We start from the raw sequence: 14,882 nt of genomic DNA, 5'->3' as shown, positions 1-14,882 counted from the left end.
ACTTCATCCCTCGTCATTCTGCAAGCCCTTTGCTACCTGCCCCAAGGCTTCCCTGTGGCCACTGCTACGAGGTCTACTCAATGTCCAGACCCACACTTGTGCAACCCAGAAGAACAGAGGAGTTAAACTCAAGGGTAGGGGACTTAATGCCCTTTGGGGAAAGCCTTTGATCAAGAAAAGATGAGAGCCATAGGTAAATTCTTCCCCTTCCTTTTCCACCCTCCCATCCCCAAGCCCTAGGGGTGATCCTGAAATGCACTTTATATGGCTTCTGAGAGGCTCAGTCTGATAGATTTAACAGGTGGCCAGCTTGATGTGGCATTGTCATATTGGCTGTCCTCCTTTGCTTTATTTCCATATTCCCTCATTCCTGCTCACTGTGGTTGGATTTCTTATTAAAATAATATTACATGAGCTTTTTGCTTCAGACCATGCTTTTGGTAGGGGCAAAAACACAGGCTACAAGGACAGCAGCAAAAAGAATAGTGCCTGTAATTGACTGAAGCATATTAAGTATATGAAAATTTGTGAACCTAATAGTGATAGTCAAAAGAAGAGGAAGAATTCCCCTACCAAAAAAACCCAGTCTCTCATTTGCCACCATTGAAAGTGAATATTATGAGCCTCCTTCTCTCAAAATTGATAATTAGGACTTTCCTGGTGGTCCAGTGTTTAAGACTCCATGCTTCCATTCCAGGGAGCGTGGGTTTGATCCATGGTCAAGGAACTAGGATCCCACATGCCACACAACATAGCCCCCAAAAAAAAAAGACAGTTTGCTCTATAATTATACATGTATAATAATGAAAAAATGTTTTTTGTAGCCTTTAGCTTTTAAAATTCTCACTGAAGGAGTGTTACATATCCTGACCAATAGTGCTTATGCGTGATGAGGTGGGGAGGGATGGGGAGACAGTCTACACCAAATAATTACATTTGGCTTGCACATAAATGGTATAAACCATTTTGTATTTGGTGTTGTTTCTCTATGTTCTATGTAATTTCCTTTGCATAACTAATATTGATGCTAAATTTCAAAATATGCCATGTTTTAAATAATTTTTTTCACAATATTACATTGAAATTATGAATACTCATTGTAACACCTCCCTTGCTTTTTTAAGAATCTTCTGATCTATAGTCAGATGCATTATCCATTGCATCACTGACCCCCCATCTCCTTTGCTTTTTAAATCTCCAGATTAAATTACTAATATTGGGGTATTTACTTCCTATACTTTCTTATTATGATTGAAAATAGCATCTGCCCAGAGGAACTAGCATATTGGCAGATAAATCTGTTATCACTATCAACATGCCTTTGTTATTTACATTTTGAAACAAGATGGTCAGGGCAATTTAATCTGTTGACAAAACCCCATGCAAGTATAGGACTTAGAGGGAAAAAAATGTGATGAGAAAAAAATTTTGTTTATCCCTAGACTTGTTTTTTTTTTTGGCCAAGAATTAAATTTGCCTCAACTTAATTGCTTTACACACATTCTTGTGACATTGCATGATTTTGAGGGAGGGAGAGAAAGACGAGCTGTGACTGTGTGGTATGTGTCTAAAAGCGTGCATTAGAGCAGAGCAGAAAGCACCAGCAAGCTGGTTTGACCAGAAACAGAACTGCCTGTGACAGATTAAGAGACAAGCAAGGCTGGGAATCTGAGAGCAAGTAAAGAGAGTGGAAATTTACAGCTGCCCTGTGTGAGTGTTCAGTGAGCATTTTCTGCTAACGTTTTCCGGTGGTAATTGTTACTCTTCAAAGACAGAAAGTCAAGACAGATCGTGGAAAGTCTTTTCTCTGCCATGCTTTGGTAATAGGAGGCACCCTCTGTTAAATGGAAGATAAAGGCTACTTCATCTAAAGTGCTTGGAGCCCCAGAGAGAGCTGTCTTCAGCACCTCACCATGGGTCTACTTTTTGCTGCTTAGACAAGCCTGGACTTTTCTATAACATTGGGTGAGTATCAACCAGGTTACCTATCCTGGTTCACAGAAATAGAATTAATATGATAAACTTTCATTTAGTTGAGCTTTTACAGTTACTGCTTATAAATTTGTTTTATAAACCAAGCTGCTACCTCGTTTCTTTGTGCATGATGAACTGCTGTTACTAGGAGAGGTTTAAAAAAACAACAACTACAAAACAATACTTCTCTGTTGCCTAAGGCACTTGAATCATTACCAACTATTCTGTGTCCATGGAATATCTTATTTTGAAAATGGGTTTTTATTTACAGAGTGTTTCCAAAAATAAAACAGTGGCAGGATACCATTTTTCATGTTTCTCTTTCAACTGAATGAAAATTCCAAAGTTACCTCTTTCTGTTTATGTCAGTAAATTTAATATGATCATTGTGATGTTTGATGGTGTCAATTATTATAAATTGCAGCATTCCCTCATAATTCAATTAGGAATGTTAATGATGCCATTAATTAAAGGGATATGAAATTTGAATGTTGAATGCTTCAGTTAGACTCAAAGTTCTATAGTGAAAATAAAAATTATATAATTTACATCTCAAACTTACATTTGATACAAAATGAATGCACCTTTCAAATTAAGGAATAAGGAATAAGAACAGTTATTTTGTTCTCTAGATGGTACCAAACTCTCTTATAATATTGTTGTTCTGGTGAAGAACTATTTTAACCAGTTGCATTTATGTATGTAAGCAGTAGAGCATAATAAAAAAGAGTAAACTCTTGAAATATGTATTCACATTCCAATAAACTTCATTTTACAATCTTAGCAGGGGAAATTGTATGCTAATTTTACATGTCTTTTTAAAGGCATTGATGGAAGGCATGTAATCGTTCTTCTGTGGGAAGAAGGAAGTATATATTGTTAGCTGCTAAAGTGAGTCATTGCTTAAAGATGCATCTTTCTAAGCAAAGTTTCTAATCTATTCTGCCAGCCTCAGAAAAGATGTCCTTAGTTATTGATTCAAGTGAGTCCTTTAAGGCAGAAAAACTTAGCAGAAGTGAAAACTTAAGTAGAGTGTTAGTGAACAATTAAAAGGCTTTGTACTCTAGGTATAATATAAACTGGCTGTACTTTCTCTAATATTTCCTGTATGTGTTCAGAAGCCTGTAGAACAGGTTTTGTTTCATGGGTTTGTGTGTGTGTGTGTTTTGTTATTTTTTAAACCTGTTGACCTGTGTATAAGAAGAAACCTAGCTGGTCTGTGGAGACCTTTTCTGAACTAATATCTTGTTCTTGAAGTCAAAAGTAAATCCAAAGCAATTATATTTACATCACAAACCAAGTTTTACTTCTTTACAGAATTCCCCACACTCAGTGCTTAGACTGATGGAAGAATTGCACATAGCTTCACAATCTTCAGAGTAAGCTTTTATTTTAAACTAGTATCTCATTGATATTATCTTAGTAGTGGCACCATTTCTTAAGCCTATAGGATTGTAAATATATAGAAATAGGGAATAAGTCATCCTCATATTCCAAGTGTTTTGTACCTTAGAAATTTATTTGTGAGTGGGTTGTTGGGAATTTAGGCACCATCTTCCCTGGGAAACGATTTAACAAATGATTGCTTGATTTTATTATGTCTAAGATTATATTTTATTCACACTATAGAAAAACCATTGCCACCCTGAAAAATATTAGAAAATCAGTTATTGCAAAGATTCGGACTTGACTTAGCAACTGAACAACAACAACAAAAAGTGATGAAACTAAATCTAAAAACATTTCAGGGTTGAATAAGACATTTTTATTTGTCCTAAATATTGATACTTGAAGAAAAGCAATATGTTTATAAGTAGCATTTCTATGTACTTTAAAGAGCAACTGCACTGTTTATGAGACCTAATCTTACAGTAAAATCAGTGATTTTTCTTTTCCTTGTTAAGAAATATTTCTAGCCATTGCTTTTATACCTATCAGCCATTTCTAAGATCTAGCCCAGTATCTGACACATAAGTAGGTAGCTAATAAATATTTACCACATGGGGACTGAACTCTTTCTTTGGTTTACAAAAATGGAACTGAGTAGTTTTTCCAATGTACCCCAAAAGGGAAAGGGGTTTAGGGGCACACAGTTTTCATTATGAGAAAGAGATGGCCTGTCAAGAATTGAATTTTAAGGAGCAAACAAAGCAATAGTAGTACAGGATAGGCCTAACTGTTAAAAGAAGAAGAAAAGACCATGGTGTAACTTAGTGACAACCCTGAATGAGTAGGGATGGTGATGAGGGGGGTAATTCACAAGCTTGGTATCTTGAGTACATGGGACATTCTGAAGTAAGGTATCAACTTCAGACATATTATTACATAAATATTACATATCACTCTTACTTCAATTTGACAAATAATGGCATAACAATAATGATATGCTTTGTAATTTATTATATCTGGGAAGGCAATTTTAAGTTATGATTTTGCAGTGCAGAGAGGCCTATTTGGGATATAACAAATACAGTAGAACTTTTATGTGTGCTTTTTATTTTAAAATTTACATTTATTCAAATGTACCCATTTTAAGAGAATGTTTCACTGAATGTTGAGAAATAGATACACCCCTGTAATCTCCATCCCATTGACTTTTAAAAAAAATATTTATTTATTTATGTGTTTATTTATTTTTGGCTGCATCCGGGTCTTGCTACGCATGGGATGTTCTCTATGGCAAGCGGGATCTTTCAATTCAGTGTGCAGGTTTAGTTGCCCCGAGACATGTGAGATCTTAGTTTCCTGACCAAGGATCAAACCCATGTCCACTGCCTTTGAAGGCATATTCTAAACCACTGAACTGCCAGGAAAGTACCCATCCCATTGATTTTTAAAAATGAAACTTATTGGCCCAATTATTTTCTTCCATAGATGTATTGTTTCATTGCATTATTTCTATCTGTGAGTCGTATTTGGAATAAAAGATGAAAGAATGGGGATTTCTGAACTTTCCTGAAATTTTCTTTAATGTGGTTGTTTAATTCTTTTTTAGTTGAGAGAAGGTAACTGTGACTTAAGTTTAAACTAGCAAGCTCTATGGAAGACTTTTGGAAATGTTTCCCTCTTAACATCGCTGATTATAAAAGAAACCTATATGAAGGAAAAAAAGACTCATTAAAAAAAATTATTTTAATTGGAGGATCATTGTATACATATGTATATCCGCTCCCTCTTGAGCTTCCCTCCCACACACCCCCATCCCACCCCTGGAGGTCATCACAGAGCACCAGGCTGAACTCCTGGGCTGTACATCCGCCTCCCCCTAGCCATCTAGTTCACACATGGTAGTGTATATACATCAGTGCTGCTCTTTCTCCCACCCTCTCCCTCCCCTGCTGTGTCCACAGTCCATTCTCTATGTCTGTGTCTCTGTTCCTGCCCTGCAAACAGGTTCATCAGTACCGTTTTTCTTGAGTCCATATATAGGCATTGATATGTGATATTCATTTTTCTGACTTATTTCACTCTGTATGACAGACTCTGGGTTCATCCACCTCACTACAACTGAATCAGGTTCGTTCCTTTTTATGTCTGAGTAGTATTCCATTGTATATAGTTACCACAGCTTCTTTTTTCATTCATCAGTTGATGGACAGAAGATATGGTTTTACCCATGGAAATCCTGAGACTTTTCTTGTCTTCAGAGATAAATTTCCCACTCCCTTATGATTTCGTGGGAAACCTTTGAAGTTAGAACTGTTATTGAACAGCACAGTTGGAGGTTAGACATAAAGGCCTAGAAATACTCATCAGCTATTTCAGTTCAGTTCAGTTCAGTCGTGTCTGACTCTTTACAACCCCATGGACTGTTAGCACACCAGGCTTCCCTGTCCATCACCAACTCTCGAAGCTTGCTCAAACTCATGTCCATTGAGTCAGTAATGCCATCCAACCATCTCATCCTCTGCTGGCCCCTTCTCTTCCTGCCTTCAATCTTTCCCGGCATCAGGGTCTTTTCCAGTGAATCAGTTCCTCGCATCAGGTGGCCAAAGTATTGGAGCTTCAGTTTCATCATCAGACCTTCCAATGAATATTCAGGACTGATTTCCTTTAGGATTAACTGGTTTGATCTCCTTGCAGTCCAAAGGACTCTCAAGAGCCTTCTCCAACACCACAGTTCAAAAGCATTAACTCTTCAGCACTCAACTTTCTTTATGGTCCAACTCTCACATCCATACCTGACTACTGGAAAAACTATAGCTTTGACTAGACAGACATTAGCCACTTATTCCCCTTTAAAATACTTTAAAAGATACCATGAGGGCATTTAAGGCCCCAAGTGACCTCTTCTCCTAGCTTCTCCTTCCCCCTTCAAATGCACTCCTCTCCACTTACGTCATAAACATGTTTAGATGAGTCATTGGAGTGACTGACATTGGGTCATCTGTAGAGGCGTACACACGTAAATTAGGAATATGAAATGTTTCACTGTGTCTTAGGAAAAGGAATGCTGCCAAAATCTACTAAAAGTCTACAGGGCCTGAGTTGCCTGGGAGCAGAGCTGAATAATTTTTTTTGGCTTTCTCTCCAGGATCTAAGCCAAGTACAACACTTTAGTGAAATTTCATAGCCAGAGTAACAGAAATCATTTGTTTGACTAATGCTTTGAAAAGACATGATGATCAGATATTCCACAGTTTGAACTTTAAAAAGCAGTTATTTAGTCATTAAAACTTTCATTTATGAGAAGGTGTTTCCATTGTAAAAGCATTTGCATGATCTATTAAAGTTTGAAGAAAAAAAGAGAACATTTGAAGGAAGAAGAAAATTAAGTATTCATAATCCAGCTACCCAGAGGCAATCACTGTTAACTTTTTAAAATTGCTTCTTTCTGCGTAAGTTTTGTGTATTTGTGGTTTTGCTTGCTTTTATGTAGTTGTCGTTATACTCTATATTATGGGATGGTGCTTTTAGCAGCCTGTACATTTTATTTCACATTCTTTGTAAACATTTTCATAGCCATATACTGTATTCCATCAAATCTAAGAAGTCATTGGTTGTAATGCATACACTTTATGTACCACTAAGAAAGAAAGCAAATAAATGAACAAAAAACCCCTGCCAGTTAGTATAAGATTCCATCAATTATTAAGACACATGCACATTTTAGAGATGTTGAAATGTGAAAAAAAAAAAAAGTTGTAAAGATAACCATTATTAGTTTATTTTCTTAGGACAAACTGATAGAATTACTGAGTCAGAGGTTATGATATTTACAGGCTCTAGATCCATGTTGCCCAATCCCACCAATAAGAAAAGAGAGAGCCTGTTGTATCCCACCATCAATAGATAGAATTTTCTCAAAACAATGAAGAAACTATGTTACATCATGAGCGAAATAGTCCTTCATTTTTAACTTTGCGTGTTCCCATTCTAGAAAATAAACATTTACTATGTGTTTAACTATATTTCCTCCTTTGTAGTTTTCTAATATGTATACATTATTTCTTCATGATTTTCTTATTTGTTTTAGATCTCCTTTTATAATGATTTTAACCCTCTGTCTTTCATATTCATGTCACAGAATTCTCTTATTTGTTGTTTGCCTGTAATGTTGTTGTTATTTTATCCATAAAAATTCAAAAGGTTTTAATTAAATTTGTAGCATATTTATATTAACTGATTTGTCAGTCTTTTTTTTTTTTTTTTTGAGACTTACTTCATCACTTGTAAAATTAGAGAAATTATTTTATATCCAGAAGTTTGAAAGTTACTGACAGTCACTTCTGTATCTGGCCTGTTTTGTTCCATTGGTCTGCTTTTCTTGTCTTACTGTTTTACTTGTAGCACTTTATAACACTTTTAATTTCACTCCCCCATAAGAAATCTTCCATTTTAAAATTTGTTATCCTTGTTCTTTTATATTCTTGACTGAATTTATTTACTAAAAACTTTCTTGGATTTGTGACTGGAATTGTATCAAATTATGGACTTTAGGAGTAATTGACATTTTAATGATATTTAAATATTTAATATTTGATTTTTCTATTCAAAAACAAAATGGGTTTTTCTATTCAGTTCCTTGCTTAGTTATATGGATTTTTTTCCCCTCACAAATCTGTTTATTGTTTCAGGAAAAAAGAAATATGCTCATTATAGGTAATACAGAAAAACATCAAGATGACAAATCTTATTCGGATAATATGAATTAACATTAATTGAGCCACATTCTGGAAATGATTCTGTGGTTGTGTACAGTGAAAAAGGTGGCTTGCTGAAGGACTGAATAGATAAATAGACACATCTTATACATCTTTAAGTACATCTTTCATTTGTTAGTTTTCTGCCTCAGGAGCAGTAACTATCCTTATGTTGGATTATTGCTGTCAATTTTCCATAGTGATAGATTCTTTATTTTTAACTTTTTATTTTGAGATAACTATAGATAAGAAACAATACCAAGAGATCCTGTATACCTTTCCTCTAGTTTCACCCATAATGAAATCTTGCATACTAATTAGCAGTTAGTGAAAGTGAAGTAAAAGTTGCTCAGTCATGTCCTACTCTTTGCCACTGCATGGACTGTAGCCCACCAGGCTCCTCTGTCCATGGACTTCTCCAGGCCAGAATACTGGAGTGGGTTGCCGTCCCCTTCTCCAGGGGATCTTCCCAACCCAGGGATCAAACCCAGGTCTCCCACATCGCAGGCGGATTCTTTACTGCCTGAGCCACCAGGGAAGCCCAACTAGCAGGTAGTGAATTAATTTAATGGATAATGATCAGGACTCTTTTTTTAATGATGTAGGATAGAACAGATAGAATGGAATCTATCCAGAGTTCAGGTATTGTTTCATGAGACAATTATACAATCATTTATACACTCCTTTGCTCTGGGTCACAATATAAAGTGCATTTCTTACTATATGTCACTATTTTAAAAGGTGAGGGAGTTTCCTGGTGGTCCAGTGGCCAAGATTCCTTGCTCCCAAGACAGGGGCCCAGGTTCAATCCCTGGTCGGTAAACTAGATTCCACATGCTGCAACTAAACATCCCCCAGGCCGCATCAAAGACCTGGAGCAGTCAAGTAAATAAATAAATATTTTTTAAAAATAAACAATTGAAAAACAATTAGAATTCAGAGAGTGAGTGAAATTCACTCAGTTGTGTCCAACTCTTTGCGACCACACAGTCCAGGGAATTCTCTAGGCCAGAATACTGGAGTGGGTAGCTGTTCCCTTCTCCAGGGCATCTTCCCAACCAAGGGATGGACCCAGGTCTCCCACATTGCAGACAGATTCTTTACCAACTGAGTCACCAGGGAAGCCCAAATTGTGGTATAGTCATAAGTGCATGCTAACGCGCTTCAGTTGTGTCCAGCTCTTTGTGACCCTATGGACTGCCAGGCTCCTCTGTCCATGGGATTCTCCAAGCAAGAATACTAGAGTGGGTTGCATGCCCTTCTCTACGGGATCTTCCTGACCCAGGAATCAAACCTGCATCTCTTGTATCTCCTGCATTGGGAGACAGGTGGATTTTTTTTTTTTTAAACCACTAGCCCCACCTGGGAAGCCAATGGAATGCTCTATAGCAAGTAAGATAAATATGAGATTTGTGTATTGACACAAATTTGTGTATTGACACAAATCTCATAAACATAATGTTGGCGGGGCGGGGAGAAACTGACTTGTAGTACCATTTCTGTAATGCTTCAAAGCACACACAACAATATCACATATTATCTGTAATATTAGTGAAAGTATGTATAGCGAGGGTACATGATAAATAGGTACAGTATGAGCCAGAGGTGAACGGGATCAGAGAACTGAAGCTACCAAGGTGCTAGCTTGGGTTGCTTTAATTTTTGAGCTGGGTGGTAAATACACAGGAACTTGTTACATTGTTCTCTATTTCTTCCTCTAGATGCCCCAAATATTTTATTTAAACTAAATTAAAACACCTAGGGGGAAAAGCCGAGTTGAAGCATATTTTGATTAGCTAGGTGGTGTCACAATCCATCTGTGAGCCAATTGCTAGAGCCAGGGCAGTGGAAGAAATACCGGGCCCTGCCTAGGTCATGTTCTCACCCTCTTGCTACAGTAGGGGGTGTGGGTGTGTGTGAGGTGGGGTGGGAAGGAGAGCAGAAAGGTCTATCACCAGAAAAAAACAGGCACCCAAAGTACCAGAGATTTTCTTTTCCTTTTCTGATTCTATTATTTCTAATTTTATTGTTATTTCCATTCTTCTTTTTCTTTGAGATTTTTGAGGCAATTTCCTTTTTGACTTATTTAGTTCAATCCTCTCTTCTTTTTATGCCCACGTGAACGAATTGTAGATTCTCACCCTCCCACATCAAGGCTCCCTTTCAAGAACTATTTCTGGTTTTGTTGAGCTTTTGTGGGTTTGACTCCATCTCAACTTTTGGTAAAAACTTTACAAAGTGTACACTGTCTCTTTGCACATAAATATGTTGGCCAGAGATTTAATTATGAGGTTATAGACTTTCCTTTCAGAACTCTAGATTCTCTCCGTGGCTTCATGACATGTAGTTTTATGGAAGTCCAAAGAAAACTTAATTTTGATGCTTTTTGTTGGTACAGTCATTTTTGTAGGAATGAGCTTTAAGAGAAAAACGCTGGTTTCTTCTGAAAGCCACTCTGAGTTTTGTTGTTCAGCCGCTCAGTCAGGTCTGACTCTTTGCAACCCCATGGTCTGCAGCACCCGGCAGCACACTTGAGTTTGGGCCTCGTTATTAATCTCAGCTAGAAAAGTCCTTTAAATGATCACATTTAGATCTCTTTTCTACTTAAGCTGTTTTATGTTTGTTGCTTCTACTCCATGCTTTAGTTCCTTTTGCACCTGTTGGCTTCCTCCACCTCTTTTCCTTGTTGTAATACGTGTTTTTATAGGATATAACACTGTATCTTCTCCATATTTCTATAATACTGGGTTGGCCAAAACGTTCATTCAGGTTTTTCCAGTGCAGGATATACTACACACACACACACACACACACACACACACACAGAGTATCTTATCTCCATCATTTTACTTTATTTTATTTATTTTTTTCTCCATCATTTTAGCTTGTGCTTTTCTGGTGTTCTGGCAAAACCCTTCTGTGTGGCTGTGTCTCCCACTACATCGAGAACTCTCTGAGGCTTATTAACTTTTGCATTTAGTAGTGCAAGGCCTCGAACCTTATAGGAACTCAGTAAATATTTTTTGACTGAATAAATATGGACTAATTTTGTACCTTTTAGTTGTCCTCGGTCAATGTTCTATGGGGTCACTTCTGCCCTGCGCAGATCTGGATTGCCATGCTACGTCTGGGGGTGTTTCTATATGTGTGTGTGTATATTATGTGTTGATCTTTTATCTTGACCAGTTCTCTCTTTTTGTCTAAGTCCTTTCCTTTCCTACCTCCCCACCCCCAGTTATCTCTGTTCTGTCTCCTACAGAGAATTAATTCTGGAAGTAACCTTTCCTGTTGAAGTCCGTGGGACACTTATCCCCTTTTCTTGTACTGCTTTAAAAAAAAAAAAAAAAAGAACCTGTGTTATTTGTTGTTCATTCTGTTTACTTACTTTGTAAATGGGAAAAGTACAACAGGGCCCTTGTCGGTCACCTGATATTTGTGTTGCTGCGTGGCCCACTGTCACCACTAACCTGGAGGCCAAGTTGATTTTCAGTGCCCCGGGGGCATTTGTCCGGGCAGTGTCGGTCTATTGGACCTAACACGGCATCTTCTCTTGTTCCCGCTTCTTGTGTTGCTGAAATATAATGCATGTTCTAAAAACTCTGGGGTAGAATTTATGGAAAAATTACTAGTACCACATTATCCCAAGGAGGCACCATTTTCAGAACTCCCCCTTACACCCTTTATCTTTGGCCTTGATAGATACTAAGAATTAGACTCAGAATGGGTGTGGGCCAGTGATGAATAAGCGAGAGCTCACTGTATTTGGCTTATCTAATTTGAAAATATGATGCTCTATCTTTCTTTATGGATCAACCTTATAATATAAAGGTGCCTCAAAAAATTAAAAATAGAATGACCATATGGTATAGCAATTCAACTTCTGGGTACTTATCTGAAGAAAATGAAAACACCAATTCATAAAGAACTATGCACCCCCATCTTTACTGCAACATTATTTACAATAGCCAAGATAATGGAAACAACCCAAGTGTCCATCTATGGATGAATGGATAAAGAAACATTCTGTGTGTGTGAGGGGTGTGTGTGTTATAAAACAACATTATTCAGCCATAAGAGAAAGAAATCTTGCCATTCGTGACAACAAGGATGGAACTTTGAGGGGATTATGCTAAGTGAAGTAAATCAGAAAAAGACAAGTACCATATGATCTCACTTATATGTGGAATCTAAAAAACTAAGAAACAGAAGCCAAGCTTATAGATACATAGAATGGATTGGTGGTTGCCAGACGCAGAGGGTGGGGTGTGGATGAAATGGGTGAAGGGGGTCAAAAGGTACAAACTTTCAGTCATAAACTAAGTAAGTCATGGGGATGTATTAAAAAATAAAATAAGGTAACTTACTTGGTACTAACAGAATGTATGTGGGCTTTCTCAGAGCCTTTGGCAACATTTGTCCTGATATCTTCGTGAGTGAGATAGAAAAAAATATGAGTTAAATGTTATGACAAGGTGGTACATATACACTATGGAATGTTACTCAGCCATTAAAAAGAATTCATTTGAATCAGTTCTAATGAGATGGATGAAACTGGAGCCCATTATACAGAGTGAAGTAAGCCAGAAAGATAAAGACCAATACAGTATACTAACACATATATATGGAATTTAAAAAGATGGTAACGATAACCCTATATGCAAAACAGAAAAAGAGACACAGATGTACAGAACAGACTTTTAGACTCTGTGGGAGAAGGCGAGGGTGGGATGTTCTGAGAGAACAGTATTGAAACAAGTATACTATCAAGGGTGAAACAGATCACCAGCCCAGGTTGGATGCATGAGACAAGTGCTCAAGGCTGGTGCACTGGGATGATCCAGAGGGATGGGATGGAGAGGGAGGCGGGAGGGGGGATCGGGATGGGGAACACATGTAAATCCATGGCTGATTCATGTCAATGTATGGCAAAAACCACTACAATATTGTAAAGTAATTAGCCTCCAACTAATAAAAATAAATGGAAACAAAATGTTATGACAAGATGAATTCACAGTTAGTTTAAAAAAACACTTATTAAAAACTTAAATGACATGTAGACAAGCATGATAAGTTCTGAATCATAGTGGATCAGTTACCGAGTCAGAACTAGATTAGAATTTAAATACCTCATGTTTGTTTAGCAGATACGTTGAATGCCAGCGTTATAATTCTTGATCACAAACAACAAATACTGAAGAAAATTTTTGGAAGGATATCAGGTAGCTCAGAGATTTGACAGAAATCCTAGGGAAGCAGATTTAGGAAGTAGGAATGTAGGGGATGTAGTGTTTAGAACCATAACCAAGATTATGCTGGATGCATAACTGGTTAGAGTATTGCTATCAGTTGCTGTTATACATTTGTGTGTAATATTCTTCACTGATTAATTGCATTATTGTTAATAAGAAAAATATGAGGAAAAATGGAGTTAACCCAGAAGTCTTTCTGTAGAGGTATTGGTAGAATAAAATTGAATAAGAAATTACTAAATACTCCTAGTAATTATATGTCTGTGTAATAGATGTTGCTGTTGTTGTTCAGTCGCTCAGTTGTGTCCGACTCTTTGTGACCCGTGGACTGCAGCACGCCAGGCTTTCCTGTCCTTCACTATCTCTTGAGTTTACTCAAATTCATATCCTCTGAGTTGGTGATGCCATGCAACCATCTCATCCTCTGTCATCCCCTTCTCCTTCTTCCGTCAATCTTGCCCAGCATCAGGGTCTTTTCCAGTGAGTTGGCTGTTCGCATCAGGGGGCCAAAGTATTGGAGCTTCAGTTTCAGCATCTGTCTTTCCAATGAAAATTCAAGGCTGATTTCCTTTAGGATTGACTGGTTTGATTTCCTTGCAGTCCAAGAGACTCTCAAGAGTCTTCTCCAACACCAGAGTTCAAAAACATCAATTCTTCGGTGCTCAGCCTTCTTTATGGTCCAGCTCTCACATCCATACATGACTACTGGAAAAACCACAGCTTTGACTAGACAGACCTTTGTCAGCAACATGATATCTCTGCTTTTTAATATACTGTCTAGATTTGTCATAGCTTTTCCTCCAAGGAGTAAGCATCTTTTAATTTTATGGCTGCAGTCACCACCTGCAGTGATTTTGGAGCCCAAGAAAATAATGTCTGTCACTGTTTCCATTGCTTCCCCATCTATTTGCCATGAGGTGATAGGCCCAGGTGCCATGATTTTAGTTTTTTGAATGTTGAGTTCTAAGCCAATGTTTTCACTCTCCTCTTTCACCAAGAGGTTCTTTAGTTTCTCTTTGCTTTCTTCCATAGGGAAAGCCTAAAAAAATACTACAGCCCTAAAAATACTGTTTTTAGTATTACTATATTTTGGTTTTAAAAATATATTTTTATACATAGAGAGAAAAATTAAGGAGGAATATGTGTAAAAGCTGACAACAGTTGTTACCTCTGGGTCACTGGTTAATGGGAGCTTTTGATTAATTACATTATATTTCTGTAATGTTTGACATATTTTTGCTAATAAATGTAAAGCAAATGAATATGTTTCTCCTAACTGGAGCCTTTAATTAAGATCTTTTTCCCTAGCACATTTTTAGTATAAATAGGGTGATAATAGCTATATTTGGCTTTTTCTGCTCTATGCAAATAGATGTTCTCAAAAAGAACTGATTTTTCTTTCTCCCTCCTCCTCACCTCCCCACTCCCACCCATCACAGTAATCCTCATTTCCTCAGTGAGTATGGTCAGCTGAATATTTGGAAAGTAAAAAAAAAAAAAAAAACAGATTCTAAAT

At 37.2% G+C, this 14,882-nt stretch overlaps 1 protein-coding gene across 6 annotated transcripts in view; it reads left to right on the top strand.

Moving 5' to 3' along the window:
- The window catches only part of CAB39L (calcium binding protein 39 like), an 89,586-nt gene that overhangs the window by 24,492 nt on the left and 50,212 nt on the right, over window positions 1–14,882 (top strand). The window contains exons 1-2 of one of the 6 annotated variants that reach the window (XM_061133786.1): window positions 1,542–1,965; window positions 3,292–3,353. The exons of 2 other annotated variants lie outside the window; for them this stretch is intronic. The gene's annotated coding sequence lies outside the window, so the exon portion shown is untranslated. Of the gene's footprint in view, window positions 1–1,541; window positions 1,966–3,291; window positions 3,354–14,882 lie in introns of those variants that run through there. 3 more of the 6 variants (XM_061133785.1, XM_061133784.1, XM_061133783.1) reach the window with 3 other exon arrangements.

This window comes from Dama dama, chromosome 30 (assembly GCF_033118175.1).
Source record: "Dama dama isolate Ldn47 chromosome 30, ASM3311817v1, whole genome shotgun sequence".
Classification (NCBI taxonomy): Eukaryota; Metazoa; Chordata; class Mammalia; order Artiodactyla; family Cervidae; genus Dama; species Dama dama.
Note: the sequence above shows the minus strand (reverse complement) of the source record. Positions and strands in the feature narration are given on the sequence as shown.